At 40.4% G+C, this 27,732-nt stretch overlaps 1 long non-coding RNA gene across 1 annotated transcript in view; it reads right to left on the bottom strand.

Moving 5' to 3' along the window:
• Positions 1 to 3,475: 3,475 nt before the first annotated feature.
• Positions 3,476 to 27,732, bottom strand: part of LOC115308124 — a 62,268-nt gene continuing 38,011 nt past the window's right edge. Inside the window, exons 2-3 of the long non-coding RNA XR_003916447.1 lie at positions 5,873 to 6,097; positions 3,476 to 3,506 (exon numbers count right to left, since the gene is read on the bottom strand). This is a non-coding gene — a long non-coding RNA (uncharacterized LOC115308124). The remainder of the gene's footprint in view (positions 3,507 to 5,872; positions 6,098 to 27,732) is intronic.

Genomic DNA, 27,732 nt, shown 5'->3' with positions numbered 1-27,732 from the left:
TACACAGAAGCATATTTATGTTTTTAATTAAAATATAAAGAGGCTGTAAATTGCTGGTCAATTTTATACTGTTCTGTCACCTCCCATTAATGCAAATATGGAAGATATATTTCATAAAATAAATATATGGGGCAAGGATTCATGTGGCATGCTGAGAGTCTCTCTTTTTACAGTACCTAGCATAACACAGCTGTAACCTAGCTGATGTCTCTCAGCTCTACAGCAATATAAATGTTAATAAATTCCATCAGCTAAAACGTGATGTTCAGAGAAGGATTACTAAACAGGTACTTACATAAGCATTATCAGATAGTTGTACCTATTTTATATAACTGATCAGTCATTAAGCACAATAGGGAAAAGAACAATGCACAGGAGACTTGCATGGGATTTTACTTTTTTATATGTAGACTAACAACTTGGATAGTATTCAGAAGAGACACAAAGATTATAATAATCAGATTTGCTTTTTCAGTGCTGTCACTGTTACGGGGTTAGCTGCACATCAGACCCCTCCTCAGTCTCTCCCTATCTCACGTGGGCCTTCCTGAATGGCAGATGAGCTGCTCCATTGCCCCTGAGGTTAAATCCTGCAGATCTCTGACTCACAGCCTCGTCCCCAGCTGCAGAGGACTACCCAGCCAGACGTGACTCCTGTGCTGAATTTAGTGCTTGGATGGGACTTTTTTTTGGTTTGACTTCTGTTAGCAGATGCAATGACTCAGAACAGCTTTTTCAACACCTCTGTGCAGCACTAAGATCATATGACAATAAAAAATATCCCAAAATCAGAAGCAAATGAGTAAAGGTTATGTGATCTAAAACTTAAGTAGGTCTAATTCATGTCAGACACTATCCCTAGAGGACAGAAAATCTAACTCTGTATTTTTCTTCTCTCCCTTCTGTTTCAGAGCTCAGGATTTTTCAGATGTGCAAAACCCCTAAGAGGAAGTGAACTCCCAGTTATTTCTCAGCAAGATACTCCAGCAAGGGACACGTGAAAATCATTGAAAAATCTTATTTCTTCTACACTCTTTCTATATTAAAATCTGTTTAAATCTGAAAAGTTTCCTACATGGTCTCTTTACCAATCCCAAAAAAATCAATCTGAGTCAGCTCAAAAATCTTTTAGATATAGAATTTAAAAAACCCTAGAAAATAAAATTTGAAATAGCCTTTTATTCAGTAGGTTAAAAAAATGCCCTAATAGTAGCATGATCAGAATTCAAGAAGGACAAAAGGTTTTGTTAGGTTAAGGCACATGGCCATTTTTCCAAATAGAAATTATCAAGGAATATTATTAACTCACACGTCTGCAATCACAAGATTTCTGTTTAGTCACTTACAATGCATGGATGTAAACACACAAAACATGGAACTCAGGGTCTGGAAGAACCACCTCATTCTGCAAGATTTCTCAAAGTGAGGAATGCAGCCTTCTGCAAAGGCCACAAAAATGAACTGAAGCTGGCAAAGATGGGAGCAAGACACGCATCTCTGAGTTGTTCTTCAGGGTCCTAAACAGTGTAATCCCAGAATTATTCTTTCAGGTTCTCTCTTGCTAGAGGAAGGGAACTCTGAAGTATCATTTATGCAATAGCTGGGAAGCTCCCTTCACCTTACCAACCCCTGAAAAGTAAAAAAAAAGAGAAAGAACCCAAGAAACACCCAATGGATCATAATTTATTTAATTATGGACCACCTTGACTTTTAAACTATTAGACTGCTCAAAGAACATTTATAAGAGAAGGCAGAAAACCCATTATTCATATCTGCATGTAGTGGTTTGGTACACCCAGTATTATCCTTTTTGCAAAAAGTGACTAGCATATAAAAATTGTGAATTGCTGCCCAAAAGGCAGATTTTTCCATAATTGATCATTAATGTGTTCCTTGTACCTTCTTCTGAAACAGCCAGTATTGACTGCTGTCAGGGACAGAATAATCTATTAGGCAAACTCATACTGAATCAGAGTAACATGGGGATTCCTAAATGTTGTTGTTGCTAAACTTAAAACAGAATATTAAGTATTTATTTAAAGAGATAGGAAAGCAGTTTTTAGTCAAATCCTATGGATTTCACAGATGAATATGTTTGTTATTATTGCCATTGTTCCTTTGTGGAGGCTCCTGATGATGATTGTAAAATCTAGCAATTTTTCATCCCCTACCCTTAGCTGTACCTCTTGTGCTGTTTCAAACAAAAAGCACAAAGCACTGACCCTCCAGAAACAGAATGTCATTTGGGATGAAAAATTCTGCCATTGCATTGTTGTAAAGACACAATTTAAGAGAGCTAAAATAGATATGCAAATCCTGATGACTAGTATTCTGAAACATGCCTGCAGGAACATCAGGTAGGGTGCAATCAAGGAAGAAAAATGTTGCTGTTCTAGGGATAACACCTTGAATTTAAAGACAGGGCTCCAGTTGAGGGCTGAGAAATGCAAATTCTCATGTTAAACTGATCATTTATATATATTTAAAAGCAGAGACTATAATTCAGAAAAGCACCATACATATTCTTAAATCCCTTTTTCCTGGGAAAGAAGAGACATTCACCATGTACCTTCACCACGTACCTTCCATGATTGACGGCCATCAGTGAGAAGAGTCTGCGGCAGAGTGAGAAAGGTCTACTGGTAGAGCTGGGGTATTTGACTGAAGCAGTTACATGGGCAGTTGCTTCCAGTATTAACATAATTATCCCTCCTTTCCACTGATATAACTAATTTATTTTACAGGGTGTGACTTTGGTAATTTTGCAATGTACACACACCCAGATCTCACTGGAACCGTCCAAATATATCAACATCTTTGTCCTAACAAAAGGCTGTAAGGATCCTTTCCTCAAATAGTTTGCTAGGTAAGGACACTTTCCAGAACTGGAAAGAAAGAAATAAATGCAGAGAAATATAAATATGCTGTTATTTAATGCCAGTTGAATTCCAAGGATAAAATAAAGGAAAAAATGCAGCAGGCTGCTTTTCACTGATGAGAATCAGTTCCCTGACAGTTTTCCTACAGAACAATAAAATACATATCTTTAAATGAATGGCCAAATTTGGATGATTTACCAATGCCAAGACTCACAAACTCCTTTTTTAAGTGCCTGTTTCTCAAGTCAGTCCTGCTATACAGGAGCAGGGCAGATGCCAGCTCCAGCCATGTGCCCCAATGCACCAGCACACACCAGCCATGCACCAGCCTGTACCCACCAGCTTGGGCACCTGCTCAGGGGCAGACATGCTTCCCCCGGTGGCACGGGAAGACAAGCAATGCAGTCCTGGGAGAAGACTGCTTGGAAACAAACCTACAAAATTCCTGACCTTATTCCCAGTTTTCACCTGAGACGCCTTTAGTGAAATGCAGTAATGGAGCAGCTTGGAGCTGCAGACAAGCAGTACTGATGTGTCACACAGCTGTAGAAGTCCATCTGTGACATTGTAGGTATTGTATAATGCAAATCTTATTGGTTCCTTCTAGCTTCAAACCTCCAGAAGGGCCTGTGATACACAGATAATATAGATTTTATTTAGAAAATAGCTCCCACTTCAGGAACAACAATGACTTGGATGAAATCAGCCATAAGTGCAGTCACTATATTTTGCCAGTGGCTTCAAAGTAAGCATTAAAGAAATTATCACTGTTAAATTCTTTTTGTCGTTTCGACAATTCCAATAAATTCCATTTACATCAGTGCTTTTGTCAAAGGCAATAATGTAATCTATTTTGTTTCTCTGTTAAGTGTGTTTACCACACTAATTTTTTTTTGTGTAGTAAAATACAATGTAGTTTGAATAAAATGTTATAATTTGATTATTTTCTGCATAGTCACCCAGTTTAGCAAGTTGTGATGGAAGCTTTGTCAGGTTTCAGCATATTTTATTACTTCAGAAAGGTTTACAGCTTTTTGTGACAAATATTAGTATCATTCATTTGATGTCTTGAAGAGGCATGAAAAAATAAAGAACAGAAAGAGCTCATGGGCAAGAAAGAAACAACTTCCAAGGAAGATGTGTACTCATAGAAGTAATGAAAGTTCTAAAGAATAGTTTTTATAAACTGGAGTAATGTTTCCAACAGTAGAGTTAATGGCACACATAATCACAGGATCATTAGGGTTGGAAGGGACCTCTGGAGATCATCCAGTCCAACTCTCCCACCAAGACAGGGTCACCTTGAGTAGGTGACACAGGAACATGCCCAGGTGGGTTTTGAATGCCTCCAGAGAGGGAGACTTCATGACCAGGGCAGCCTGTTCCAATGCTCTGCCACCCTTAGTGTAAAGTTCTTCCTCATGTTGAGGCAGAACTTCTTGTGTTATAGTTTATGGCCATTACTTCTTGTCCTGTCTACACATGTAATGTCTATACATACAGACGGACCTGGTATTATCTTTCCCTTTTTCCTACAAAGGCATGGAAACTTGCACAGAACTCGGATGGTTGAATAGTGACACCAAAAGAACTTCCTGAAACTGACCTTTCTGGGCTTGGGCAAAGCCTGGATATTCTGAGTCTGAGAAATATGGAGAAAAAGGCAATATTCTGTAAAAAAATAGCATTCAAAGAAGGTTTTTTTATAAAAGATAAGAATATTTGCTTCTGCCTTACTATTTCAATTTCCATATAATAAATTATATCAAACACAGAATGCACTGACCTTTTGGAACCAAACATTTTAATAACTTCCTGTGAGACTGGATTAGAGAAACATACATGCATAAATATCCCTTGTGAAACCTTCCAACTTTGTTGACTCAGCACTGTCTCTCAGAAAATCTGTTCTGCAAGAATTTCTTAATTAGGTGTAGCCCCAAATATCACCCACATGTTAACAGGTGAAAAAGTGAAATGGCAGCATTCTGCCCTGCTTTGGCAGGTATATACCATGCAGATGGACAAGCAAGTGGGCAATGAAACCTAGTTTCATGCTTTGCCTTCATTCTACTTATAAAACATAGTGATGAGTCCAAATTATTCCACAAATATAGTGTTCTGATGTCCGCTTAACCCCTAAAATAGCCAATCCAGGTACTAAAATCTCTTTGATTTGTAGTTTTCTTTGTCAAAGTCATAATGACAGGTAAGCCACTGGAACACCCCTTTTTTTTCTTTTTTTTTTTTCCATTTATGTGGTAAGAGAAAGTTTCATTCCCAGGGATATCAGACAGCTGAAGTTTAGTGTAATGAGAGAAGCAAATATTGGGACAGAGAAGCTGGTCTTTGGAAAGGACTCAGTGTACAGGAAAAACTTGTCATATCATTAGACCCTTGAGGGAGAATTAAGAGTGGAAGAAAACTGACAATGAGGAACAGCATTAGGAAGGATGGCAATGTACAGTCTATCTTCTCCCTCATGCTTGGGGTGTGTGTAGGAGATTTAATATGAAGATTAAAAAGAATGGGGATAGGTGTGATACCACAGCTCTTCACTACAGTGAGATTAAACTATCACAAAGCACTGAGTTAACAGTTCCTCTATTTAAGAAAGGAAAAACAAAACCAAAAGGCAAAAGCAAACAAAGACTAAACTAGTAAATTTATTTGCCTGAGCTGATGGATGGATGGCTGATTTTACTGTAATTTCTCTGGGCTTTGTATGCCATTGGGAGACTCAAGAGAGATGTATGTAAAGGAGCGTAACAATTTCGGATAGAAAGGACATAAATTATCTGGCTTCTCCACAGCACATCATCAAATAACAGCTGTTTGGTGGTGGGGTCACTCATTGACATGCTGAGAAGCTCCAACATGCTTTCTCCCCACTTTTGAGCACATCAGAACTTTCAAATTATCACAGATGTCATTATATTTGATTACACAGTTTATGAAAAAACAAGGCAGTGGATTTTACTGGAATACAGTACCTCTGGGAAAGTCATTCACAGAAGGTTTAAATTCAAGTTCCTTCAGTTTCACAACCATGAAAGCCTTTGCAAAGTGGATCCCCATCTTCTGCTGCTGTCTTCTCCCTTGCAAAGTACAGGAAGATCACAGTTGCTGTAGCGCTACATCTTTATGGAAGAGGGTGGTAAAAATGGCCTCGCCATGGCACTCTGGCTGAAAAGGTCATTGAAAATGTGGAAACACCCCTAAAAAATTCAAAGCACATCATTACTGTTTTTATCAGTGAATTTTGAAGGAAACACATGGTCTCAGCCCAGACATGCAACATCTAGAGTTTCTGTCTCTTTCTGGAGACCTCGATCAAATTTAGCACAGGTGAATGCGTAGCAGAGACTTATGTTTTTGTGCTCTCATGCTGTATTCATTCAGTTGTAAGAATCTGACAATAGCAATGTAGAAAAGCCATAAAGCATCTGGCTTCTCTGCAGTCTATCAGCAAACTACAAAATGTCATAAGAATTGCTTAATACTAGGAAAAGGATGGATGCACAAAATTCCCATTTTAGTAGCCTTTACCATCTTGAGGAGGTAACACTGGCAGGAGAGAAAAGTGAATATAAGCCTTTACCCAAATACAAAGGCAAGCTTGCATTGGCAAAATGCTCCCTTTAAAATCTTTGGATATTTTAGTCTAAAAATTACTTTTATCTTAAATACCATTTAATTATACGAGCCTAGACACATGGATATCTTGAGTTTAGGGGGATTTTTTTTGGTAGCACAAAATTTAGGATTTGGCCTGACAGGAAGCTTTTACTGTGCCAGTATATTTAATTACACTGATACGGTTAACTATTAGCTCTTCTGGTCTAACTCTCCCATGTGAGCAGAATATGAGTATTTTAAACCTTTTCAGATAGCTTGAAAATTGCTTCCCAAGTGGCAAACTGAAGTGAGTGGAGGCAGCCCTGTGCCCACAGAATAAACTAATTTTAAACTCTTGTCCTATCTATATGACTTTTTCATGTAGAAAAACCCCTGAGACAAAAGTGCTTTAAAGTCTATTCCATAATACTTACTTCAGTATAATTATTCTTAAATGTTAAGAGTGACCACATGAGGATTAACCCAGAACAGTCAATATGGAAGTGCCTATATATATGGACACTTGTAGGTACTTTACTCTTTCACACCTAACGAAGGCAGCAAGGTGTTGTGGACTGAGGTTCCAAGCGGGAGACAGCAAATTTAATGAGGGCACACCCAGATAAACAATGTGACAAAATGAATTAGGCTACCTAAAATGTCTTCACAGATCCAAGTTTTGTATGTATCAACAAGAGATTGAACAAAGTAATGCAGTTTCTTTTCTTGTATGGGGAATTTCAAGCCTTCAATAAGTCCCTCATAGACACTAAGAAGAAAATTGGGTAGTCGTTGGGCAAGTGGTGAAGAATTGCTATGGATTAGACACTGGTGAAGTAACAAAACAAATAGTCAATTTTCACCTTGGCAAAGCCTCTATGCTAAATCAGTGTTGAAAATATTCATCAATAAATCAGGAATTAAAGAACAGCAAGATGTAATCACTCTTGTAATACAAATAGCAATTAACAACAATATTTGCATTTGACACAAAGCTCTGAGGATAATAGAAGCTGGAAGTGCCTGTAAAGAATCCCACCAGTAGACAAATGGGAAGCACAGCAGCAGATAAAATCTGATCCCCAAATCATCATCATGCCTCAAGGGATTAGCTGCATCCAACATTATTTACAGCTGTCTCAAAGAGAGGAATCACAGTACTCTTCACTGCCACCCACAGCCTGGGTCTTGTCAGTAAGTCCTGAAGGGGCCCAGAGGACACCCCATCCCTGGTATGTGGGCTTAGGGGAAGGAGACAAGGAGCACAAGCTTGGAGGGAGCGAGGGGGAATCCCCTGATGCAGAGCAAGCGCATGGGCCACCCCTCCGTGTCCCTTAGCTACAGAGAGATACAGGTGCCACCACTTCAGGCTTTCTGAAGGGAGTTAAGAAGAAATTTTCTTTTTGAATACATTATTCCATCGGGTGACTTTGATACCTTCTCCAGTATTAACTAGTGTCAGCCACTGCACTGACTCAGAGAGAAGATCTGTGCTGTTAATGCCACACTCCTCTGATGAGGAGAATGACATGGAAATGTCCCAAGTCCTCAGGGACCAGCAAATTGCTGCCAGAAGTCGTTCTCATTCCAGCTGGTAGCAGCAATCCCTGACTCTTGCCATTTAGACTGAGAGACATGCAAAGGAAACAGTCAAAAGTCTCGCAGGCTGGAAAAGGCAAAAGTGCATTTTCACCTAATTAAAAACTGAGACAAATTAATAGTCTACAGTTCTTTTGGTGGTCCTTTGATTTGAGACACCTGACAAGGGTTATAGTTTTAGAAGAGGAGTGCTCAGCTCCTTTGAAAAATCCAGCCCCTAAGAAGGCAGCCTGCATCCCCTGAGGTGGGAAACCTTCTCCATTCCTCCATTACCTGTCATATCCTTACTTATTCACTAAAATGTGAATCAACACCTTGGAAAGGGAAAAATGTCAAAGTGCTGACACCATTAACAAATACCTTGAGCTTACAGTGAATAAAATGATCAAACCACCAGTTTTGGGGATTTTATTGGCGTTCAACTTCTGCTGTATGTACATCTACATGCAAATTGGAAGACAAAAAATACATAGATGTTCAGTTATTTCAAAATAACAAAAGAAAGCCCCAAACAAAGCTTATATATATTCTGAAAGCATACACCATCTCTCGGAGGGCAAACTGCGCCCCTCACTCCCCATCACGCATCCTGATGCCTCCATCTTTTCCCTGGCCAGCAAAAGCAGGTTTCACAGCAGTGCCACTGCTCATGGTACCCATGAGGGCATTGCTCCCTCGTCTCAGCAACTCTGCCCTGGGCAGAGCCTGCCTGCCACCATGGGCAGGCAGCTCCAGCTGGTGGGTAGTAAGCCAATGCAGCATAGCACTGTCAGGGCGAGGTGGGCAAGTTGACATGGGCCAGGACAGCTGAGAGGCAGGAATTACAAACTTTGCCATGTTAGACTGAGCTGATCTTCTCCATAGCCCCTATATGCAGGAGAGCAGCAGGGTTCAGTCTAAGGTGGGAGACACTGAATACAAGTTGGATTTTAAGGACCACATGTTGAGAGGATTCAAAAGCATGAGAGAAATACTACGAGCAAGACTAGAAAATCTCAGGGATCTGGAATAGGTGAGTGGGGGTGAAGCAGCTCAGGGCTAATGGGGAGGAGGGAGGAAGAGAGTACAGAGGGAATAAGAGAGGATGAAACAAGCTTCTGTCATAGTCCAAATACCGTGGTCAGAATAATAGTGCTCTGAAGTGAGACTGAAGGTTTTTTACACAGCGCTAAAATAAAGCATTAGATAAAGTTTGAAGAAAAATTCCAGAAAAAGCCATGATTTAAATGATGCCCATCTGTTTCTTCAAAGAATGCAGAAGAGGATGGATCCCTGACCGTTAATCATGATATATAAGATGATGGTGTTTAAATGAGTTTAGATTGAAAAAAGTATATAGAGGCAGAGAGGACTTGCCTCACCTCTGAGCTATATTTTTAAAGCTATGCCTAAGGTGAGCCTTTAACATAGATCTCTGTCACTAGAGCATCAGCTGAAATATAAATACTGACTATTTTTAAGTGTTTTGAATTCAGGAACTAAAAGCAGTTCCCCCTGTTAGTAGTTCAAATTTTGTTAATTAATTTAGCAATTTCACTAGCTTTTTGTGTGGGGACAGTATCTAATGTAAATATGCAGTGAAAAAATATCCTTTTCTTGCAGAAAATGTTTTTCAGCATGCAGGAAAGAAAGGTTTTCACAGAAGAACTCTAGTGGTTCCTGCAGTATTTCCCCAGCTGTGTGTTTCACCTTCTGCAGAGGTTACCTCTCTGGCAGCAGAGCAAGCAGGAAAGGAGGATGTGTTTGCCTTGGCCAGCCCAGCTTGCATGGGGAGAGACAGGGAATCTCAGCTCCCACAGCAGACTTTCCCTGCAGCAGCTGAAGCATTGACACGCAATCTCTTCTGCCAGCTCTGTTATGGGGACGTGATTTCCAGCAGGGAGAAAATTAAAGATAGTTGAGGACTGAGCCATAAAAATCAGTTCTGCAGTTCATTGACATTTGTTCTTAGTACTTGTTCATTAATTCATTTGTAACCGTCATTTTAGATGTTTGTTATGTTTTTATGAATAAAAAACCATTTACACTCTCCTGTCTGTATAGGCAAGGAACTCCTTTGCACTGGTCTTTTCTATACACACATTTTGTTAAAGGGAAATACTATATAAATTAAAGTTAACCTTTGCCTTGCCAAGATAAAAGATGTTTTTAATGCATTACAGTCTCAATAGGGATGAGGTAGTATTTATTTGGATTCATTTCATCCATTCTAAGTAATTGAAAGTGAGGAACCTAACACCAGGCAATTGATGGATATTAAATTACAATTCATGTGTCTACAAAAGAATGGCAACTTGGTTAAAAACACACCTTTTCCCAGGGGAGACTGTAGTAGAATTCAGAGAGTAAATTGAATTATGGCAGCTAATGAGTTACAGCCCTTCAGCTCCAGTAACTCTTTCTCTGCATATTCTCCTGCAGGGTAGGACACATGTCTCTCCTCAACCCCTGTGTCTCTCAATCCCTGGCAAAACCCCTTCACAGCTGGAGCAGAAGGCAGACAGCCCAGGAGGGCCCTGGACACCACCGCACTGGCATTGCAGGGCTGAGCTCTGACTCCTCAGCAACTTGCTGAACCACCAAAAAAGCAGCACCTTGACAAGCCTGGTAATCTAGACTGTTTGGCTACACTCATTGGCTAGGCACATTAGTCCAATTTACACTAAAACGGTTATGCCACTAGATTAAACTGGTTTACATACATTTTACAGAGATTTAATGGTCATCTTTAAGAGGCAGGGGAGAAGACGGGTTTTCTACCATGCTTGACATAACAAAAGCGTTGAAAGAAAACTGGGTAATGCCAGAATGGAAATGTGACTCCCCTGGTAACAGTGAAAATAAGCAGGGGACACAATGGATGCATACCACTAGAAAATTTTGAATAAGTTGTCTTCCTCAAAAGTATGCTCTAATTTTCTCCTGGATATGGGAACTTTTTGCTGAAGTCTCCAGGCTCATGCTATGTAAAAAAACTGGAGGATCCAGTGATTTCTCTACCTTCAAAAACTGATGCTTGCTCATAATTGAATTTTTAAAAAAGGGATTATGAATTTATTTAAATATGTCCATAAAGAGTCAGTATTTGTTTAACTAAATATATATGCATTAATATGCTTACATACTTCTGTGAAAAATTGCAGATACAGAAGAAATTAAATTTATCATATACCTTACCACGGTATTGTGTTCATTAAATCATCTCCACCATGATCCCGTGCATAATACAGAGCCATATATGTAATATGTGCTATAATATGTGGTGGCAGATCACAGTTTTATACATCAGTCTTAAGCTTTCAGTAATTTAGCCAGTTTAGGAGAAGTATAGGAATGCTTGTCGCATCCAGGAAGGAGCCTGGAGACAGGTGATGCTGGCACCCTCACTCCTTCCCAGCTGGAGTTCCCTTAGGAGAGCCACTGTTTAAACAAATTCAGGCAAATCCTTCCAAAAATCACTAAAGAGCTGAGGCAGACCTGGAGAGAAGGGGAAAACTGCAGCTCCTTCCCCATTATGCTGCAGATCAGGGGCTGGGATGACACACTCGGTCCCCACCGCCTCCCGCTTCCAGCAGTGCCAGAAGTAGGTGCAAGAGGGCATCTCGCAGTCTCCGAGGTCCCCCGATGTCAGCAGCTTTCTGCTCTGATAAAGGTCAGGAGAGCTCACTCCCGGGCCCGGCGCTGTGCCGCCAAGGTTCGCTAGCCAGACTCTGCTCGAGGGAAAGGCAAGAGGCACTGTAGGGCACATATGCTTTTGTTTATTGAACTCTGCTTGCCCGTGACCCACTTGCTGCTGCCGCTCAGACATGCTTTCTGATCCCAAAATTCTGGCATGGTATTTTACCTCCATCAGCCTCGATTTCCCAAACACATGCAGTATTTAAAATTAATAAATAAAATTAATGCATTAAGTTACATTTGGATCTGCAAATGTCAAATTTTTTTCCTGTGGTTATGCAGCTTTTTGGGGATAGGAATTGGGGGGGGAGGGGGGGGCTTCCAGTTTATATTATTTTTCCATAACAGTTTCACTTTAGACTCTGGCAACCACACACCCCAGAACAACATTGCCTAGAGACAATCAGAATTTCATCCACTGATTAGAAAATGGGCTGAAAAACACCACTTAAGCTTAACTACGGAAATTCAGATTCCTCTGATATAACGGAAATAAACAGGTAGAGACAGAGAGAAGGTGAGAAGAGAAAGTGGAGAACAAAAGGCTCCCCCCTCCAAGCCCCTGAAATGAATATTTGGACATATTAGCCCTTAACAGTTTTATATGTGATATAATATTCATAACCCTTTTTATCACAGTAATCCTTTTTTTTTTTTCAGCAATTTCCATACCATTTTCAGCCCCTACCGTATTGGAGAATGGTTAAAAGAAAAAAGGTCCATATAAACTATTCAAGACAATCCCCTTGACACTATTGTAATCTGCTGATAACTGCTTTGACGTGTTTCATAAACCCTGAATAAAAAAGGAGAAAAATGTGCCACAAAAGCCTGTGGTACCACTTTTAAAATTCTGCCTGCAAACTAACAGAAGGGGAAAAAACAAAACAAAAGTGTCAAAATCTGTTATATTATTATTATTATTACCCTCCAACCTAAATCCTAAAATTATCATTGTGGAACAGTGAAGATCTATCATTTAATCCTAACTATTTTAGTCAGTTTAGATATAGTATTGAATTTATGATAATATAGGATATCACATATGATAAACACAAGCTATATAATAGGGTAAGAATATGAATAGTGGTTTAACATATGTGAGGTGATATTAAAGGCAGTTTTGATCAATTTAGCATTAGGCTAAGTGAAAGTTATAGGATTAGAAAATGTCAGAGATACAAGAAGACAAAGATGAAGGGGGACTCTGGGTAAAAAGAAGTAGCTTGGATGACAAGTAGCCAACAAAGACAATTTTTTGCCTTTCCTCATCTGAAATAACATGGATTGATTATATCCAATTAATTTGTATAGAATGAAGAGTTCCATTTATTGACCAGCCCAAAAGGGGTTCAGCATTCCTTGTTCAACCTTTCCTTGAAATTTAGTTGCCAAACACAAGTTACGTGGACATTCAACTAATTCCTTTCTCAGTTTCTTTGAAATAATCTTAATTTTGATCTTCAGTATCTCCCTCTGTTTTTTACTGTTTCTTCTCTTTTGTATTCACATTATCATTATTGGGATGTATTTTTTATCACTGTTGCATGTTAATTCTTCATATCAAATCTGTATTGCATGTCTATTTTTCTACTGCATGACGGGATTTAGTTGCTAAATAAAACGCCTTTCAACTGCCATTATGAAAGTCTGCTCTCTGATTTCTTTAACTTCTCATTTCCCACTTAATGTCTCAGGGTCAACAGGAGAGGGAAGCAGAGACAACTGAAGTTGTTGCATTTTTGCAATGTTTGCATTGTCATGGACACAATAAACTGTCTTTAGTGCAAAAAAGAAATTCTTCAGTGTGACAGTCAGTCTCTGCTGCTCTCCAGTGACTCCTCTCTTGGGGAAGAGTAGGACATACACAAGCAGGGCATGAGCACAAGGGGATAGAAAATTCCCTTCAGGAACAGATACCATCTATATCAGTCACAGCATTTTATCTACAAGTGCAAAGGAACAATGAGATCTAAGCCCAAATATTTTAAAGAGCAAGTACTACACAAAGCGCTGCTTTAAAAAAGGAACTGTAATCTAGCTCCTAGATGGCAACTCGTGAGATTCACTGTAGTTTTCAAATAGTTGAATGAGAAGAGTCATGTAATACAGGCAGCATTCCTCACACACAAACATATATTTCAACTTAAAAAAATAAAAGAGAGAAAAACCAACAAAAAATCCACGAACACCTCAAAACAGTGAGTAACTTTGAAGTCAGTTATTATTTCTGCTATCACCACATGAATATGCTTTTTTCCCTCCTCTGTCACTGCCCGTTGTCACTGCTGGCACAGAACGGAAACAGCTGAAGAAAGCAGAACTAAGACAGATAAAAGGGTCAGTTTGCTGAGACAAAAGATGATATCACGTCGAGACAAATTACAGAGGTGCTGTGTCTAAATGTGTTGAAGCAATAACTGCTATACAACAGCCATATCAGCAGGGCTGCTCTGAGCCTCCTGCTCACGCACGCTGCATGCAAAGCAGGGCCCACAGCCCAGCGCCGCGATTCAGGTCACACACAGCGGCAGCTCCCCGGCAGCTCGGGAGACAGCTACCAGGCCACCTGCAGGCCATCCTACTCCGGCACGGAAACAGCTGCAGAAGAAGTCATTGGAAGTGACAGGTAGCCCCGCACTGCAGGGCAGAGCCCCAGCCCGGCGCCGCGCAGCCGGATCTGTATCACCAGCACATCCCCAGCACACCCCCGGTGCATCCTCAGCTCATCCCCAGCGCATCCCTGATGCTTTCCCAGAGCATCCCCAATGTGTCTCCAGTGCATTCCCAGTACATCCTCAGCACGTCCCTGGCACATCCCTGGTGCACACCCGGCATCTCCCCGCGCGTCCCCAATGCATTCCCCAATCCCCCAGCACATCCTCAGTGTATCCCCAGCACATCCCCCAGTGCATCCCATCCCCCGCTGACTCTGCTTCCATGCACCCTGTCCACTCGAGAGTTGAGGGGATAGGAGAAGGAAAATATATTTCTTCCAGGTATTTTTGGTTGTGGTTTTTTGGTGTTGTTTTTTTTTGGTTGGTTGGTTGGTTTGGGTTGGGGTTTTTTTTGGTTTTGCTTGTTTTTTAAACTAGCTAGGAAAAATACAGGAGCTCTCAAGAACGCAGTGTCTTCAGGTCTCGAAAAATTGCTGATCAGCTGAGCAACTTGAGATGTAAAGGATAGTGTAGTGGGTTGACCCTGGCCAGATACCAGGTACTCACTAAAGCCACTCTCTCACTCTCCCTCTGCAATCGGACAGAGGAGAGAGAGAAAAAACAGCTAAGAATTCATGAGTAGAGATAAGAGCTGGGAGAAGTCACTTAGTGATTACCTTCATGGGCAAAACAGACTCAAAGTGGGGAGAGTACTTTTATTTATTACTAACAGGATAAGATCCAAAGAGTGAGAAATAGAAGAGTCTTAAAAACACCTTTCCCCACCCCTCCTTTCTTCCACGTTCTCCCTCCTCCCCCCCAGTGGTGCAGGCGAATGGGGAATGGGGGTTATGGTCAGTTGTTGTTTTCTGCTGCTGCTCAGGGAAAGGAGTCCTTCCCCTTCTCCCGTGGGGTCCCTCCCATGGGAGACAGTCCTTGATGGACCATCCCGGTGTGAGTCCATCCCTCGGGCAGCAGTTCCTCCCAGACTGCTGTCCTATGGGTCATTCCTCCATGGGATGCAGTCCTTCATGAATGAACTGTACCGATGTGGGTCCCCCACAGGGGCCACAAGTCCTACCTGGGAAAAAAACCTGCTCCAGCATGGGCTCCCCTCTCCATGGTCTGCAGGTCTCCGGCAGGACCCTGCTCCATCTTGGGCCTCCCATGGGGTCACAGCCTCCCTCAGGCATCCACCTGCTCCAGCAAGGGCTCCTCCATGGGCTGCAGGTGGGTCTCTGCACCCCGATGGTCCTCCATGGGCTGCAGGGGCACAGCTGCTCCACCATGGTCTGCACCACGGGCTGCAGGGGCCTCAGCTCTGGTGCCTGGAGCACCTCCTGCCCCTCCTGCACTGACCTTGGTGTCTACCTTGTTGTTCCCATGTTCTCACTCCACTCTTCCTGGGCTGGAATTTTCTTCTGCTCAACAATCTTCTGTTCTTAAATATGTTATCACAGAGGCATTACTATTTCTCCTAATTGGCTCAGCCTTGGCCAGCAGAAGTCCCTCCTGGAGCCGGCTGGCATTGGCTCCATGGGACAGGGGAAGCTTCTAGCAGCATCTAACAGAAGCCACCCCTGTAGCCCCCTCTGCTACCAAAACCCAGACACAGAAACCCACTACAGGTAGTTAGCACCTGTGAAAGATCAAAACCTGCTAGCAGGCATACTGTTAACCCTGACAGAGAAAACAGGACAGTTAGCACTCCTAGAAGAGAAAGGTGCCATGGTTACCTGGAACAATGGTCACAGAAGGGATAAAAAATACATATGGATAGATCAATCATGTATGGATATATGGGCAGATCAATCTATCTCACAGCACATTTTCATTAGCTTTCCTCTTGAGTTGCTCTTTGGGATGTTCGTTTCTTGAAACATTTGCAGCTTCAATAGCAAATGGTTTTATATCTTGCTAAGGCAATTAGTTGCTGGAATTTATATTTTGCAATTATTTGCTGGAAAAGCCTCTTCCACATGCAGAGCTAGGACACCTGCCTTGACATTATTTTTGCCCCAAGACAAAAAGCTGTCTTGTTTCTGGAGCCAAGTTTAGGCAGATCAGATTTCCCATTGCCATGCCAAGTTGAACGCTGGTGGCACAACCTCCTGAAAAGGGACCAGAGTTTTATGAACCAGTTCAGAGAGTACCTGTGATTTTTAGCAGTTGACATTACCAAACCAGGCTGAATTGCCTTCAGTACTAAAATTGCTAGGGCTTGAGTAAATTAATATATAGGGTTGTGGCACAAAATTGAAAAAGGAGCACCAGACTATCAGAATATTGCTCACATGATGTGGTTCTGACAAACAGAGACAATCTAGAACTGAAATCTTCACCCAAATCAGTCATACTGTTATAATCTCACCCCTGTAGAAAAGATCAGCACCCCATTTTCTGTGCCATGTTGTGCTGCCAGTGTAACAACAAGGATGGCTGTGCAGCAGCAAGCACTGGGATGTGTTCAGCACTTCTGACCTAGGAAGGAGCTTTTTCAGTGATAAAATTGTTGAAGACTGGAAGTTCTGGGAAGGTTTTGGGCCTTCAGTAAATGAGTTATTTTATATGCATATAATTTAAAGATGTGGAGACTTTTTTTCCTTATCTGAAGACACCTAAGCTTTGCAGAATTTTCCACACCTCCAGATGGATACCACGAGTTCAAAAGATGGACAGCAATTCTTAGTTTATTGTAAAAGGCCTCAAAAAAACCTAATTTGTGGAATAAGAGATTTTTGAGAACTGGAGAAAAGAACAGTTATGCTTCATCTTTATGGCTCTGACATATGGATTGTATTCTCCCAAGGGCATGAAAGTAGATACAAGTGTTTGATCCCCCAAAAGGAAGGTGAGTTAATTGCCAATATAGGCAGGATGCTTTGAGGCCTGGAGAACTCCTAACAGTCCTTGGAACACTCGATTATCCTTATAAGTGTTGTAATTATTTGGGGAGGGAGAAGAATATTTAATCTGCAAACAAAGAAATGTCGGTTACATACTGTGATTGCCTTAAAAACCATTTTTGTTTCTAGACTTCTATGTTCCAGCCACTGAAGAGCTGGCAATGGGAAATTCAGAGGCAATGAAATCAATTTATCAAAATTATTGATACATATATATATATATAGTGATCAGAATATTTTGAAAACAAATACATAGATCATTAAGTGCTTATTTTCCAAATATTTTGTCTCAGTCTTTGTTCTTTTGTCTTATTCCATTGATCTTGAAACCATGATAATCAATATCTCTACTTTTAAAAAACATTCTATATGAGGGAAATTACTTCCATTTACTTTAGATGAGTAGTTTTGCCAGTATTAGTAATACACTCCAGCATAGACCAAGGGTTAATGAAGAAAAGAATATGCAACCAAATCTAGGAAATACAGAGTAATAATTTCAAAGTAGTAAGGTAGAATATTAAATCTCATCCCAATTCTTTGAATCCTAGGGTGGAATTATTAACACCCTGGGGGTTGTTAAAGCATCTGGAGAAATGATCAACATGAAACAGCAGTATGCAGTATATCTATATGCAGTATATAGATCTGTGGAGTGAAATGTTTTGCTTCTGTAGCAGATCTTAAAAAAAATAATTTTTTCCTTTACAAATAGTTTCTGGCTTATAGTCACCTTGAATTGTGAAGGTTCTGAGACTGTTTTCCAAATCAGATGCAATAACATACTACAACTGGAGTCTCTGTTTTTTGACTTGTAGTAATCAGAACATAAGACAAACGAGATCAATGGTCCATCAGGAATGCTCACATCCAAAATCTAATTTAAGACACTTTTTCAGGAACCAGATTCAGAGACCCCTCTCTTTGCCGCTCCCATTGGGTGTAGAGTTGCCTTTTCATTGAATTGGTGGAACCCTATATTCAGCTGTTGCGTATCACCTCCCAGAGAACTGAATTATCTCAACCTTGGGATGTTCAGCACTTAATTCAGCATGTTGAATTTTGTGATTAGAGGTGGATGCTCAAAAGTTATTGGTGAACAAGCTCAATGCTGTCATTCGTCTCCCTGCTTCTGTGTTATCTCTGAGGTCTTCCCAAAATGAAGAAGTCCTTTAAATTTCAATACATGTGACACAAAGATGTATCCTGTCATTGGAAATTATGCAAAATTATACTCTTGTAACATAAAATACACTGCTATACAAGTCCTTTTACATTAATGAAATATCAATCACAAGGGTACAGGTAAAGGACAAAGGGTTACAACTTCCATATGCTCTGGAAAGCTGGAGATACAGGTTTCCTGTAGTCTCAGGACTGTTTTTATTCACCTAAATGTTTTTATGTGACACAAGTAGGTACACCCTCTAAAAAGACCTATTCATGAGTGTAGCCCTACAAAGGGGTGGGGGCTGCTGGAGAATATTTCAATAAATTACTTCACTATATTGTTAATTTTATCTTTAATAAATGTTATTGAATAAACTATTACCTAAGTAGCAGTGCCTAACAGAGAATCTGGATTCAGATCTTGAGTTCTTAATTGCAGAAAAGTGTCATTGCCTTGACAATTTTGTTATGTCATCAGGTTTGAATGAATTATAAAATCATGGAATCATAGAATATCCCAAGTTGGAAGGGACCCACAAGGATCATTGAGTTCAACTCCTGGCTCTGCACAGGACAGCCCCAAGAGTCACATTATGTGCCTGAGAGCATTATCCAAACACTTCTTGAACTCCATCAGGGGCAACTTTTCACATTAGTTTCTACAAATGTTCTATACTTTTCCTATATTGTAAAAGTATGATATGATATGATTTCCTCTTGCTGATGAGGTCTGCAAGATTTTAATCAAAAACTCTTGACAAAGATTACAAATTAGAAATCATTCTGGACAACACTTCTGTAGTCAAGCTTTCAAAGCAAATTCCACCTTAAAGACAGAGTAGCTTCTTTGGGTCTGCGAAGATACTTGTTTATCTTTCAGTTGAGAAATTTTGGTAGTTAAAGGCTGTCATCAGAATTTCTTAGGATTCAAATGCTGGGATAGGCTAAGCTCTATTTCCTTTAGCTCTCTTACTTTTTAGAGGTATAGTTTGAATTTTTGCATACAGGTGTTCTCAACTATTCAGCCTATATTGATCCTAGCTAATACTTCAAGAATCAAAAGAACTTGAAAAACAAATGTAAAGTCCTTCGACTAGATAATTATGTGATTTTTCTTCTGTCTCATATTTTTGTCAGTGGTGACTTTTTATTTTATGCAACTACACCTAATTTTTTAACCCTCTTTTTTTCTTTCTTCTCCTCTTGTATGCTGAAGCCATATGCAGACAAGTTCCACAGATAGTGGCATAACTGTGTCCTTTGTTCATTTTTCACTTTATCCCTATCAATTTTGCTAGTAGATACTTTTAAACTTTGTTCTTATGTAATAAAGGCTAAACAGCAGTACTCAATTTCCTTTATATCCCAGTTAAGATGCCACTGAGATTAATAGGAACGATTCATATCCTTTTGGAAGTATTTTATCTCAGTCTCTAGGGATTTGTTCAAATGACACAACATTCTGTTCCTGTTAGTAACCACAAAAATGAGATATTTAGATTTAAGTGACAGTTAAGATTTTGCATAATTTTCTTTTTCCTGAGTTAGAAGAGAGATTTGTCAGACAAATAAGACAAAAATGTGGGAGATCATACAGGTAATCACAGCATTATAGACATACAGTCATACTTAAGACAGCTATGTTTTGATATAACCACAGGTATCAAAATTCCTAGCTTGGACAAAAGGAAAACCAACCAATTTCAATAATGTCTTGAAACAAACTGTCTAATACTTCAGGGTTAGGTTCTTTTACTTCTGAAAAACTTCCAGTTAAAAAATGAAAGTGTAAGTGACAAAAAATCATTCTCAGTTGAAACATCTGGTTTCTACCTATTCCTGCCAAAGGCCTTACCCATTCCGTTATCAAGGTCTTCCTGTTAATCAAAAATTCAAAATCATTCTGAAAGAATGAAAATATTTAAAGAAAGATTACTAATGGAGGCTCCCCTATCAGTGTTGTCCTTTAAAAATATTAGATGGCAAAATGAAAATTGTATACTAAAAGCCTACTATACATGAGACAGAGAAGTCTTTTTGTGATGCAAAATTAATGCTTTTGCACTTGATAGAAGTAACTCATTTGTTTATGATGGGCAAAGTGTAAGGATTTATTATATTAATTTCCTTGGTTTCCAGTGCTTAGCTTTTGTAAAAGGTGTGATACATGCATAATCAGTCAGCAGTTTTGTGTGCTTTCAATTAAAATTTGTTGTTTGTTTTTATAATTTACTGAAGATTTGAAAAGCAGAAATAAATAACTTAGCAAAACCTATCAGCATTTCTTCTCTTTTGCAGGCAAGCAAAGAAAGGGGGACATTCTTGCTACTCTGAATTCAAGGGCAAATTTCCTGGCGGTTTCAAAGAGCTACAATTTCACCCATGGTGTCCTGCCGTGATGTGCTCTACTGCAGCTATTTGTGCGTACATTTCCCCTTCTCAGTGGTTTTCCTGGACTTATGGTTCTTGCAGTACCATAGTGGTCTCCACCAACTAACGCAGGTTTCACTCTCCAGTTGCTCATTCCCTACCTCCAGGCTCAATAGCTCCCACCTTGACTGCAGATCCTGCCCTCAGTCAGCACCTGGCCCACACCTCCTGCCCAACCCCTCACCTGTGTGAGATCTTCACGAATGTATAAAACTATATAAAACACATGCATATTGCAGTAATGGTATAACATTATATAGAACATTTAGTGCATCATCAAAGCTATAGTTACCTGTTAGGATATAATAATTACAGTTACAGGGAACTAACATAAAATGTGTTAAGTGGCCTGTCACAGAACACTGGATTTCTTGAGCTTTGCCCATTTTGTTAGTGCGAAGTTTCCCCAGTTTGCACAGCACTGGGGCTACTGTTGGTCCTAGTCCAATTTGCTTGCCTGCTTTTTTTCCAAAGCCAAGGGATGTTTCTGGCTGCAATCATACAAAATATGTATAGATGTGGATCCTTTTTCTGTATCCTTCTCCTCAAAGCTGAAAATAATGGTCCAGCTGCCTGTCCCTTTTCCTACTTCATATCCTAAACTCTCACTGAGATTTCCAGGCACCCATGGGGATTGTTATCATTTTGCCCTTCAGGGACTTGTGATCAAAGTGAACAATCTTCATATTAATCTAAGAAATGAATCTACCTTCTTCACTTAGAACCACAAGAAAAATGCAAAGTTGTTAAGATGTTTCAATCCATACTTCACTGAAAATGACTCAAATCAATGTCAAGAATATAGGCTAAACAGAGCAAGAGAGGTGTATGCCCAACTAACTGTCAGCCTGGGAATATCAAGGTGAAGTAAAGCCTGTCAATGAAACGTTTGCTGGTTTTTGCAGATATGTTGGAAATTGTTAGTGAGGAAAGAAATTATGGGTACATGATTATTCACCTTCAGTTATGACCAGCTCGAGTTTCAAATTTTAATTTATTCAATAGCTCACAGTAAACTGTCTCACTTTCAACTGTTGTATTTAGGTAAAGTGAATTGGACCCAAATAATCCAGCTGGAGACTATATCTTCCAGGAAGCGATTCTCAGGAAACTAAGAGGAGTAGCTCAGAACAAGTACAATATGATGGGGTTTGAGCATTGTGGGAGATCAGTTGAAACTGATTGATTTCCTTCACTTGACTTCCAAGGATTAACTCTGGGTCTTTCAGAGTTCTGAATGAATGAATGAGGTATCCCACAACACCCATTAGGATGGACTTTTTTCATTTTTTTTAATCATCAATCCCAGAATTGAAAAATTGATGATATGATCCCAGCCTTCCCCTAGTTTTCCACCTGTAAGTCCATTGAAATTCTCCATCTTCGTTCCTTGTGCTTGGAAAGTTTCAGGTTAAATGTTCTCCATTGTCTTTAGTCTAGTGAATAAGTGTTTCTTACATTTCTAATTTATTCTGAGACATCTTCTACTATAAATAGGAACACTTCCTTCATATTAGTATGTAAAAGTATAGTATGTAAAACGTGAATGAAAAAATGCCCCAAATCCTCCCATCAGACACAACCCATTTCTATTACCACCCAATCATATAAGACATAAAATTTCACTCCATCCCCTTTTTTTATCTTTGTGATCACATCTCCTGTTTACTTTAGCAAGTTCTACTTTGCCTCCACTATAGGTCTCCTGAATGACCAGCCCCAAAATCTTTCTTAAACTTGCTGCTGCTGGTGCCTTTGCAGGTAGAGTCTAAGAAGTCACATTCACCATCCTTCCAGAAAATTCTGCACGAGTAGCAATTGTTCAGCTGGGTTTCTCTGGTGCAGTCCATCCTTTTCTTATTCTAGAGCATGAATGAATCAAGATCTCTCCCTTTTCCAGACTTAGGTGAGAGATGGGAGCAGCTGGACAGTAAGATTGGAGGCAGGGTAGACAGTACATGGAGTTTTTGCCAGGAGACAGATTCAAGTATGGTTGTAGGCAGATGCAGTGAAGAGTACAGTGTACATCTGTGAATCTTGAAAGTGTGTGTGCAGCAAGGAGAGAATAAGAGAGGATAAAGCCCTGAACTTCAATTCTTCCTTCTTAGCTTCTGTTCTGAAACCCAGTCGCTGCCCTGTGGTTTCCCAGCCTACTTTTCCCTTCCTCTCCTAAACCCTATTGACCTCTACTCTGTTTTGCTAAGTCCACAAAACAAGTTCCACTAACTTGGAAGAGAATTAAGTTTTATTCACAATGCTGAGATGACTCTGATGGGATCTAGACACTGGTGTGAAAAAGGGCAGGATTTATCCTTTTGCCATTATCATTCAGAATCAAAAAAATATAAATATCATCCGTCATGCTACAACAGCTGTTTGCTGCCTTTTTGCCCTCTATGCTTATTGTTTGAAAAGTTAGAGGGAAAGCTCCGAACATATTATCGCTGGAAAGAACCCCAAGGCCTTGTGCAGCACTGAGTTCCCATAGGCAGGCTCCTTCAGCCTCTCTATAAAGTTTAAGCACACAATACCAGGTATTGCCCATCGTTAACTTCCTGGATAGAGCTCTTGCTTCAAGCATTCATACTTGACATTATTTTTCCTTCTATTGACTTTTCCTTTGCTATAAGTATATTTTGTTTTCCAAGAGGAAAACCCTTTTTATTTTGCAAGAATCGATGATAATTCTCCCTTCTCTCCTCTCATTACTCAGACTTTGAGGCTCTGGAGATAACTGTTCTTATACCTGTTACTGCTGTCTATGGTTCACTGTTGTTCCCAGAGAGTAATTTGACAGAGCTAAGCTTATGTGAAGCTTTTCCCATTTGCTGTTATTCTGCCATGTGATTCATTACCATACCATTCCACCCCACTCTGCTAATGTGAAAGAGTGCTCCTAAAAGGTTCTTCCCATTTCACTTAACCACACTGTTAAACTTTTCTTTTTCTTGCAACCCAGCAGAGAAAAACGGTAGAGTATAAATTAATTAATATCTAGCCATATAATTTCACAAAGCTGGACTCTTCAGGATCTCTGTCAGGTCTGGTTGAGGGATTCAGAAATTTTTGGCAAGACGGGGAGGGATGGATATTTGCAATACAATTGTTTTGCTTCTCCTTTCAAGGTAACCTAATTCATTAGACTTAGTTTAAATATTAGGTCTTTGCTAACCTAGCTTATTTTGAATGAAGTGGGAGAGTTTCACAAGTAGCTCCACCAGCAGACTGGAAGTTGCAATATCCAAAAGAGTGGCAGTGAGAATAAGCTAAAGACAAAGAATTCAAGGCAGCATAGCTGCAAGCTATGAAAAGATACATGTCCACAGTCAAATATAAAAATATATCACTACACTGAAAGGGATAGATACACACTATTCTGAGACATTTAAGATACTACATTTTCAGAGAATCACAGAATATGATGCCAAATTGGAAGGGACCCACAAGGATCATCAAGCCCAACCCTTAGCCTTGCATCAGACTATTCCCAAGAGTCACACCATGTGCCTGAGAATATCACCCAAATGCTTCTTCAAGTCTGTCAGGCTTGGGGCTGTGATCCCTTTCCTGGGGAGCCTGTTTCAGTGCTCAACCACCCTCTGGGTGAAGAACCTTTTTTCTAATATTCAACCTTATCCTCCCCTGACACAACTTCAGTCTGTTCCCTCAGGTTCCATTCACCACAGAGAAGAGATCGGTGCCTGTCCCTCTTCTTCCACTCACAAGGAAGTTGTAGAGTGCAATGAGGTCTCCCCTCAGTCTCCTTTTCTCCAGGCTGAATCGACCAAGTGACCTCTGCTGCTTCTCATATGGCTTCCCCTCAAGGCCCTTCACCATCTTTGTTGCCCTCCTTTGGACACTCTCTAATACTTTAATATCTTTCTTATATTGAAATGCCTAAAACTGCACACAATGTTCAAGGGGAGGCCACACCAGTGCAGAGCAGAGCAGGACAATCCCCTCCCTCGACCGGCTGGTGATGCTTTGCCTGATGCCCCCCAGGACACGGTTGTCCCTCCTGGCTGCCAGGGCACTGCTGACTCATATTCAGCTTGTCATCAACCAGGACCCCCAGGTCCCTTTCCATGGCACTACTTTCCAGCCTCTCATTCCCCAGCCTGTACGTACATCCAGGGTTGCCCCATCCCAGCTGCAGAATCCAGCATTTTCTCTTGTTGAACTTCATGTGGTTGGTGATTGCCCAGTCCTCTGATTTGTTGAGGTCTCTCTGCAGGGCCTTCCTGCCTTCGAGGGAGTCAACAGCTCCTCCTAGTTCTGTGTCATCTGCAAACATGCTTAGTATCCCTTCCAGTCCTGTGTCCCAGTAATTTATGAAGGTGTTGAAGAGCACAGGGCCCAAGATGGAGCCCTGTGGAACCCCACTAGAGACAGGTCTCCAGTCTGATCTTCCCCCATTCACTATTACCCTCTGTGCCTGACCTGTGAACCAACTGCTCACCCACCACATGATGTGGTGGATATTTTGTCCAGAAGGATACTGTGAGAGACAATAGAGAAAGCTTTACTGAAATCCAAAAAGACTACATAAACTGGCTTCCCTTGATCAACGGGGTGGGTTGATAAGCAGAACTGTCCTCTCATGAGGCCATTCTGACAGTGACCAATAACTGTCTTGTCTTTCAGGTGTCTTTCAGTACTTCCCCGAATAATCTTCTCCATAATTTTACCAGGTATTCCTGAAGTGAGAGTGACAGGCCTGTAGTTTCCGGGGTCCTCCTTCTTGCCCTTCAGGCACATTTGCCAGCTTCCAGTCAGCTGGGACCTTTCTGGATTCCCAAGACTGCTCAAAAGTCATTGAGAGAGGTTTTGTGATTACATGAGCCAGCTCTTCAAGGATTCTGGAATGTGTATCCTGCAATCCTACTGGATTGGTGGATCTTTCCTTGGTGGACCAGAGGTTGCTTCCAACTTAGACACCTGTGTTTCTGTCAAGGCATGCAGAGGGATGGTGACCATCCCCATCCTAACACACACTGTCAGGATGAAGTAATATAGAGAAGGGTTCAGAGGCGTGCTGAGTCGCCACAGTTTAGGATTGTGTTTTAGACTTGTATAGAAAGTTTAAGATTTAGTTAATGGAAATTGGGCATTATAAATTCTCTTTGTACTCTTCTTGCTTGCTTTGCTATAATGTTAGCACAAGAATAGCTTGTTCAATGACAACCGGTGTTCAAAGCTGCCATTTCTGGCTCGTCTGCAGCAGTTTTTTTTCTTTCAGTTCCCAAGTAACGGCAGGTTAAAAGTGAAACAAAAAAATAGGTTATAACTCGCAACACACACATGGGGAGAATCTAACCTTTACAAGCATGAAAAGGACCTTCAGCCAATTGGCAGTTGGTTAATAAAAAAATCAAATTCTTTGTTGAACACAAATCTTTATCATTTTGAAACGCATAATGAGACTGGAGTAAGTAACACTTACTAGAGTAAGCTTTTGGAGAAGAGTCACAATCATACATCACACACGTGATACACATCAGAAATTATACAACATTCACATCATACACATCTTTAAGTCACATCCTGATCAAATGTTTCCTTATGTATTTTACTGACCATATTGCACTCTTATAGAGAGATTCTAAATGCATTTGCAATTTAAATTAGCAAGGGCAGAAAAAACCCTTTTGTTTATACATAAGTGCTTTGAGCTTTCGATATGGCAATGATTCAGAAACACACCTCTTTAATACTAAATTTACACTGAAAAAAATTCTTCAAATATATAAACATTTCTCTTGCTACATCACACTAATGCTACAGTATTCTTTAGGTAATTCTTCTCTGACTATTTGTTTGTTTAAAGGACAGGTGGATTATAGAGATGTTTCAGAAAGTCCTTATTTAATAGCACAGTTCTATATGGGTATTTCATTTTCCGCTTCCCAACCCCCTTTCTCTTCCTAAAGGATCAAGAGGGTGTTCTCTAAAAAACAAGGGCAGGAAATACTCTGTTATAGAACTGAGCTCTGTACAAATTCTTTGAAATAAACTGCCATATAAAAAATGCAGATTGCATTGGTTTAACAAAATCACAGAATGGGTCAGCTTGGAAGGGACCACAATGGGTCATCTGGTCCAACCTCCCTGCTCAGACAGGATGTAAGAACTTAAAGAGCACAGTTGCCTGTCTCAAACGCTGTTAAGGCCACAGAAGGTGTCTCACTGTGAACTTCCTGGAATAACAGAAACTACAGCTGGGATTTCTTTCCACTTTTCCCAGTTCCTGCTGTCATGAAATGAGTGTTTTGAGGTCGCTCAAAAATCACCAGCAAAGGTATCAGCAGAAGCAGGTTTAAATAAAAGCAACAGCGTGACAGAGTTCTTGGCAAGGTTCACTCTACTACTTACTAGACAGTTAAAATATACCAAGAAAAAGCACTCAGAAATCTAAAATCAATATCAGTCTGAACCAAAATAAACACAAGACCATCTATGTGGAGTCTGGGGATGGGGGGAGAGGAAGGAAAGACAAAAGCATAGAAAGGGTAAGGACAAAAAGGCCTGGCAACACTTAACAAAGATCCATATATGATTTCCTATACTATAGCAGTAACTTACTTATAAATCTAAAGTACTTAAGAATTTAGGAAACCAGAATCCCTAGCACAGAGACCTGGGAGTTTGGATTGACAAGAAGCTGAACACGAGCCAGCAGTGTGCCCAGGTGGCCAAGAAGGCCAATGGCATCCTGGCCTGTATCAGGAACAGTGTGGCAGCAGGTCCAAGGAAGTGATTCTTCCCCTGTACTCAGCACTGGTGAGGCCACACCTG

This window comes from Manacus vitellinus, unplaced genomic scaffold, assembly GCF_001715985.3.
Source record: "Manacus vitellinus isolate BGI_N305 unplaced genomic scaffold, ASM171598v3 scaffold_11_pilon, whole genome shotgun sequence".
Taxonomy (NCBI): domain Eukaryota; kingdom Metazoa; phylum Chordata; class Aves; order Passeriformes; family Pipridae; genus Manacus; species Manacus vitellinus.
This window is presented reverse-complemented; position numbering and strand designations above follow the sequence as displayed.